The 8182-nt window shown below is 41.0% G+C and overlaps 1 protein-coding gene across 1 annotated transcript in view; it reads left to right on the top strand.

Annotated features, from left to right (window-relative positions):
• The first annotated feature begins 4511 nt into the window (after positions 1-4511).
• usp6nl (USP6 N-terminal like) overlaps positions 4512-8182 on the top strand; it is a 55317-nt gene continuing 51646 nt past the window's right edge. The window contains exon 1 of the mRNA XM_028399164.1: positions 4512-4691. The gene's annotated coding sequence lies outside the window, so the exon portion shown is untranslated. The remainder of the gene's footprint in view (positions 4692-8182) is intronic.

Raw genomic sequence — 8182 nt, 5'->3', positions numbered from 1 at the left:
GGAGCCGCAATACCGTAAAAACAGCCATCATACAGCCTCTCAGCTGCACTGAATGAGCAACACATGAATAAATCCCTCAATCAATACGTCTATTTATAGTGAGTAGACAGCAGTGATACTGGATCAATACGCCAAACACACAGACACTGTTTGCAAATGAATACAGAGGAGTCACGCTCGGTAAAATATCAGAAGTGAGGGCTGGTGTTGGAGCACAGGTAAAATAAAGTGGATTAATGCATTATGCAGCATTACAGCGGGCTATTTGTTAGCACCAAATCACACAGCGAGTGTTTCATTATACAAGCCTGCCTCCATGGAAACAAGACATGCCACGGAGACAGAGAACGCACACATCAGCCTTCACTCCAACGTGTTCCCAGTGGGAATATGGAAGCTCCCTTCCAGTAAGGAACATGGCAGCGAGGCAGAGGAGAGTGAGAAGGAAATTGGTCCGATCACAGAGGAAGAGACATGAGTGAGTTAATGAAGATTAACTGCCAGCAAAGGCCAAATGTCTGCCAGAGACGCCAGAGAGGAAGCCAGTTTATTTCTGATAGAAGTACCCAAGAGCAGGGTCAAAGGTCAGAGAGGAGTTTTGTAATGGTGTTTTTTTGCAGGGCGATGTAGTTCAGGGACAGAGCGGCGTCTCCTAGCTGAGGACGGCGAGGTCTCATCCAGGGCTAGAATGCTTTCATCTCTGCTTCATTCAGAGAGGATCTTCAGTCTGACTTCACATTTTCAGCCTAAAATACAAGCGCTGTTTGTTGAATGGCTTCCAGCCACCTGTAACAACCCTGTGGGCAACATCAGGCCTGCAACAGCGCGCTGACCTGCCAGCAATCAAAACAAACTGATTCATGCTGGATTTCAGGTAACCGTCAGACACCAGAGCTGCAGTGACTTTATGAATTTATGTCTGATAAGATGAGAGACTTAATATACCAAATTTACAATTCCATGATTGAATTTATCTCGCAAAGTTCATTTAATTTTAATAATACACAAATAAAAACATTTTTATTTATTATTTGACCAGATAAAACCCACTGAGATCAGGATCTCTTTCACAAGTTTGACCTGGCTAAGAGGTCAGCATAAATTAAAAAAGGTAAATATTAGAATTATTTTTCCCAGTCAAAAAGAATTAATAAAATTTATCGAAAAAATAAATAAATAAAGATCGCCTTTGACACCGAAAGGCAATATAAATGTTTGGTTATTTTGGGTTTCATTTACTCAAAAACAACATTTTCCAAATGGTCAACAAGACAGAAACAAAGAAACACACTCCACCCTAATAAAGAAACGTTTCCAGGGGGATCCCAAAAAATGACGGACCAACAGGTTTATTGAAATCTGCTCTTTGTGTGCGTGTTAAAAATGAAATTTCTTTGTTCTGGTCATTTATGTAGGGTTTATTTAGCCTTTTGTTAAGCGGTCACTTAATTTTTTATGGAGTTACATTTTTTGTAGTCACATAATGTTTCACCCATCAGTGTCTTAGCTGGGAACATTTATTCAAGCAAATTTACTGAATGCAACAGCCTTCTACTGGCTGATTATCATTTACATACATTTCTACTGTCTAATAACATGCTTTTAACTTTAGGAACTCTTTGAATCTACTGTTCTGCAAATAAAATGATGGAGACTGACTGAAATTCCAAATTAATACTTTCCATCAGGTTTGTGGGTAATTAAATGGCAGCGGTGATCAAAGGGAGGCCGGGGAGAGGTTTGTTTCTCCTACATTCCTTTGAAGAGCTGAACTGACTCATTCTTTTTTGTTGGGTAAAATCACTCACACATTCACTGGTATTAAGACTGGTTGGCAGCAGAGCAGTGTTTAAAACACAGTGACTGCAGGACTTCATGGAGCGCGGCATGCGCAGAGTCAGAATGATACCATGCTGCCATCTAGTGTGCAGTGTGAGGGAAGTGACACATTGATGCACCGAAGCAGCATGTCCTGCAGAGACAAAATACACACAGAGGCCGTGTGTGTTTGTGTGTGTGTGTGTACTGTTTGATGGGTTTAACACAACAACTTAGCCTTCATCAGACCTTTTATTTCTCACTGATGTTTGGGGGCATGCCAAATCTCCAATCAGTGTGTGTAAACAGAGCACACACAGGGTTTACTGTTCACCATTCATCAGGTTGATGGTGAATGTTATAGATATGGAAGGTTATGGCTAAAGCTATCACACAGATACCATGCGTATTTACTGTCACAAAAATCAGTCAGCCAGTGTGGTTGCTAACATACTGACACTATTAGCATTGCTATAATGGGTTAGCTAGGACATTTGGTATCATTTGATACTGACACAGATAGCAGTTACATTTAGCATCACAAAACTTCATGTTTATACCTCCTTTCTCTTGGAATCAACAGACTCAGGGCCCACTGCTACTCCACCCACAGGGGCAGGACAGGGAAAAAGACCATGTGGTCCACATACAGGACGTTACTGCTCAATAGTTCCTTTACTGTCTTTGGCCCCATACAAAAACATGGTGGGTCAAAGGGCACATCAACCCTCCAGGAAATGTTAAACTTATATTAATACATTAGGCTGAAGTTAAAAGCCATCTGTGACCTCTGTGTTCCACCTCATGGTGTAGTTTTAGTGCATCAGTGATAAACTGAAGAAACAACACACTCCTGTTTGTGTGTTTGTGTGTTGAAGTAGGTGGAACTGATGTAGAATTTGTCGCAGACAGCGGCACCACAATCACCAGCTTAATGGACCATGAAATCGACACTCTTAGCAGGGCCGAGCCAGCACCCTCTCATCGCCGGCTTAACACGGTCACATGATGCATTAGGATAACAAACCAACAATAACGCCTGGCGCTAACAAGGTGAGCGGTGCGGGTCTGTAAAACACAATGCTGCTTCCTGTGAGCTGCAGACTCACTGATCAATAAGAAGACACACGCATTCAGATTGTTGTTTGTTTGTTTGTGTGTGTGTCCTTGCTGTCTTCAGCTTGTGATTCACCCTAACGTGTGTCCTTGACAACTGATGGACGTGTCCAATAACTGAGCAGGACATGCAGCAAATGAATAAATTAATCGCTGACTTGGATTAAACCGGAGGAAAGTCGATACTTGGGAGTAGAAAAGTATTCAATTAAAGGAGTTTGCTGCCTTTTGAGTTTGAGACAAACATTTTTTAAGTCACTGTGAGGTTATACAGCACATCACTACATCAAAAGACTGCTGTATACTTTGAGTTTCTCTCTGCAGGCTGTTAAAACACCTCTGTCCTCGCATCAGGTGTGCTCTGAGTCACCAGTCAGCACTCTGCAGTCAATAATGCGGCCTGCCAGGGGGCTTCTGCTGCTCCTCTCTATAAACAGTGTGCTCTCAAAAGTAAACAGCGCCACCTCCTATCCCCAGCCCTCATTATACACTCTGGGTGTGTGTTCAAGGCTCCTCCGGGGGCCACGGCTGCAATAGGGCTGAAACACAAAAACGGATAGCTGATCTGAGCAACAGGAAAAGATGGGCATTCTGAGGGACATGCAAAGACAGATTAGTGCCAGTAGCTGCTTATTTTTCATGTTTTAACTTGTGTCCTTGTATAATTAATGTATAATTTTTTCCAATTTCCAATTTTAAAATAAGTCTTTACATTTAAGGTATCTAAGAGCTAGATTTCTAGAAGCTTTTAAAACTTAAATCATATCCAATTTGATGTAATCCTAAAGTAATGTGACACTTAGTAAAACTCTCCTCAAAAGAAGATGTGTTACCTGATAATATACATAAACATCTGTGAAGGTAACCTGAGAGAAATGTTTCCAAACACACTGTATGGAGTGTGTGGACACCAATAACAGGCTCTGTTTGTTGATGAGGGCCAGATGAAACTGGAGTCCACATCACAGCTGAGCAGAGAAGACTGCAGCACGGATGAACCCAGAACTCAGAGCCTCAAAGGTTCCCTCCACAAAAAGTGCCTGGGATTCATCCATTGGGTTTTGGATTATTGCAGAAAATCAACAGACTTATGACACGTACACATTTGTTCAGCAGGAAGATCTTTAATAATAACACCACTCCACTGAAGTAAAAATGTAATTTTATGGAAACTATCCTCAAAACATTTATGCATGTTTTTTTTATTTTGTTGACCATTATAGAACAGAGCCAACATTTATGATTTTTTATAGTATATATCTCAGTAAATTGAATCTAATTAATAGGCTATATTTTTAAAGCGCCACAGTCAAATGTTTTTTGATGAATTACAGTTTTCAAAGTTGTATTCCTTGTTATATATTGTGTTTACGTTTACCTCATTTTTATTTGATTTATTAATGTCTTCGTATTATGTAATATAATAAAGACACTTTCAAGTTTTTGAAGTCAATAAATCTCGGGAATGTTCCTGTTGTTGACCTCACACAGTAGGACCTGTGCGTGAGTGTGTGTGCGTGCGTGCGTGGCCCTGAGCCGCAGCTGCTGCATCCAGCCGGTGAGATCAGATCAGCCCGGCGGGCGGCGCATTTCTACCTGGCTGGGATCCTGCTCGGCTTTTTTCCCACACGGAGTTTGAGAGAAGTGCTCCGGACTTCCTGGTATGGGACCATGGACGCTCTCTGCCCCGGCACTGCCGCGGATTTAACCGCAGGGATGTAAACGAGGAGGACCCGTCGAGTCGAGCCGAGAGCAAGGTGAGCCTCTCGGTGTTGTTGTTCGGTAACTTCGTCGAGCCGCTGAAATGCATCTGTCAGGGGGAAACACGGCGGCGGTGGCGTTACTGCGGGCTGAATGACGGTAGCACACTAACGGTAGCTTTTCTAAGTGAAGTGGAACATGGCGCCGGAGCTTTACCGGGACTTTGTTAATCGTTGGTGTAAAATTATTCCGGTTGTTTACGTTTATTAACGAGGGTATGTTGTGTTTTATAATTGTAAACTTTGTGCTTATTTGTATTCACCGAGGCCTACCTAGCCAAACCCCCCACTGTTGAGCTAGCGGTGAAGAAAAAGACAACATCCGGTATCACCCTTCAAAATAAAACCTTATACACGTGCATAGCGTAATAAACCAAACTTAGGTGATCAAATATATATATATATATATAAAGTTTGGAATAAGATAATGTTTTATTTCTACTCAAGTGTGGGAAAATTATCACTCTTACAGCGGCAAAGGGGGCAAACATAGTAACACAGTGACAGTTAAAAACACCAGACTAGATTTCGTTTGCTTTATTTAGGTGTTTGTGGTAATATTATTATTCTATTATGTATTATATTATAATTCGTATTAGTTAAGAATTGTATATAAACCTTAGCACAACAGGGATCGAGATTAGCAGAGCACGCTGTCAAAATTAAAAATTAAAATTAAGCTCTGAATGATGCCTTGTACTTTTTTCTTCTTTTTTTTACCCCTCTTCTATGTATGAGTGTGGTACTTTATTTTGGATGTCTAAAGGCTTTAATTTCGGCTTACTTCCGGTTGATTGATGCGTAGTTGATGTGATCGAAACCTCCCCGGGAAGCCTCCCGCAACGGAATCAATGCGGGCAGAGCACCAATCACGGCCTTCCATTGGCTCCAGTCTCGACTTCTGCAGCTTCTGATTGGCTGTGTGATGCTGTCAGTCATTTCTGATGAGCTCCCTAGCTGTTTTTGCTGCATTCATAGTGTTTAAATGAAGCTGTTGTTTACACTACAAGACTATGATGTGCGTGGATTGAAACGTGGGTTTGCTTCGATTGTTTTAAATAAACTTTATGATATCTCTGAAACACGGGATTCGGTTACGATAGCAACGGGGTCCGTAAAAATACTCTGAATGATGCTAAAACCGGAAATAAAGCAAGGCTGCTTACAAAATAAAAGTGCCAGACTGTTTTAGCAATATAACATTTAAAAAGCACTGTGATTAGGCCACTTGTAGAAATGCAGCAAAAATCGTATTATTAGAAATTAGTGACAAATATAAAAAGATTCCATATTAATGCTTGAAAAATCTAGTGTTATTTCCACTATCACAAAACGTGTGCAGTGTGACTGGATGAAAGTGATAATTCTGATTTCTGCTCTTCTATTAAAAACCTTATGCACGTCAATAGGAATTTATACAAACTTTTAATTTGAAAACTTTAGCAGGAATTGTCCATAGGTAAATGCAGCTGACTTGACAGTGGTGTGTATTTCAATCCTTCCTATCCCGCTTCAGGATAATGCGGCTTAACGCAGTCAGGGGCTTTACAATGTGAAAACACAAGGTGTTTCTAGCAGAATAAAATCGCTTTTAAGATCCAGAGATGTTTTTCACCTACAGAGCTGTTGTAGGAAAACTAAACGGCCACAAACTAAGACAGTAATCAGCTGAGCACACTCTGTTATTTATTTGTTGTTATCTTTAAGAGAGTTCCTGAAATGCTGAAATGAACAGCATGCCATGATGTGTCAGCTCCAGACTATTCGCTTTATCAGCATTTATTTGGAGCCATTGTGTCACTGCAGCTGCTGCTGCGTGGCTTTTCTGGGATCAGCCCTTTCCCAGCTCTGATGCAAAGTACAGATAGAAGGCAGAAAGTAGCACTAACATTCCTGGGAAAGGCAAACAAACTTACCCTGCTCCTGCAGAAGCTACACCGTTAATCTCATGAAACTTTCAGAGAGACCAGGCGTCACTCAGAAAGCATCGCCTGCACAGGCTGCAGGGTTTCAGTGTCCTGCAGCACATTAGAGGTTAAAGGTCTGGTTAGTGTACATCACAGTCGCCACTGGACCTTTTTACACCAAACCCTGTGACTTTTATATAGCTGCACTGTGTGGCATTTTAGATGATCACAACACTTAGAGAATTAATTAAGAATTAAGAATACCTTTATTAGTCCCACAATGGGGAAATTGCGTTTTTGCAACAGCAGATACAGACAGAAAAAGTTAAGTTAGAAAAGATATACATGATAAAATAAACTACCAATAAAATATAGAATAGAATAAAAAAAAAGTGTTCATAGCTACTTTAAATAATATATTGTCTGGCCACACAAATTTCAAAGAGAGAAAAGCAGCTAATTTCCGTAACAAACAAGATGGAACTGAAAGTTTTGGTTTGAATAACTATTCCACTAAATGTTTCAGCAGTCGATGTATATTCACATCAGTCTGTGGGCTTAGCGGACCTGAAACCTGTGTGTGTCAGTCACATGGATCATATGGAGTAGGTGAAAATGTCTCACACAAGTGTGAGGATGTCAGAAATCAATACCTCTACAATCAATACTTCCAAACAGCAGCTCACAGCAGAACCAAGTTTTATTTGAGGGTGAAATGTTTCTTTAACAATGCTGATATCACAAGTATTATATATTTTATTATAATATGTGATACTTGAGTCTGTCCTGAGTTAAGAACACAGCATCTCTGCTGTTGGATCTGTGGCTCAGTGACAGGCAGGAAATGGAAAATCCTCGAAGTCATCGGGGTCAACAACCACAGATTAGTTCATCTCCTTCTTCTCTTCCCTTTCTGTCTGCTACAGCGTCTGTAGTGCCTCTACAGAAACAATTGAATCCGTCACTGTGTCTCTGTGTGTGTATGAGTGGGACTGTTTTCCTGTTGAAAGGGCAGTTTATTTGCCTGGCTGCTGCACACAGCATCAGGTGGCTTCCCTAAACTCGAGCAGGTTTTTGTCTGACTGAATGTCTGTAACATAGCAACAGAGCCTTAACTGAAGTCTCTGAGCCTTGTACAGAGAGTCTCTGTGTTTGAAATTTTATACCTGACCCTCTGTGTGGGTGTGATCGCATAACCAGGTAGCTGCAGTTCCCAAAAACGACAGGAAACAAAACTCTAACTATAGTTTAAAGTTGTTTCAATTAATTTTTGCCATCCTCTGTGGAGGGGATAGTAGCTTTCAAAGATCCTCAGCGACTTGCTGCGTTTCCTATTCTGTAATGCTGTTGATCTGATTTGTTTAGGTTAGCTTGTGATAGACAGGTAATGACAGCTTGTTTGTCCAATCAGCTGCCAAGTAGTCCTTTGAAAGGGCCTGTCCTGTACACAGTTTCCAAAGATCTGGGTCAGGTTTGCAACAGCTAGCCTGGTTCTCGCCAAACTAGGTAAGGAAATTTGTGTTAAAGTGTTAAAATATATTGTGGTTTCAGAAGAGTTTTTGGGCTTTGTGCAAGTCAGCT

The sequence above is a fragment of the Parambassis ranga genome, chromosome 2 (genome assembly GCF_900634625.1).
Source record: "Parambassis ranga chromosome 2, fParRan2.1, whole genome shotgun sequence".
Classification (NCBI taxonomy): Eukaryota; Metazoa; Chordata; class Actinopteri; family Ambassidae; genus Parambassis; species Parambassis ranga.
Note: the sequence above shows the minus strand (reverse complement) of the source record. Positions and strands in the feature narration are given on the sequence as shown.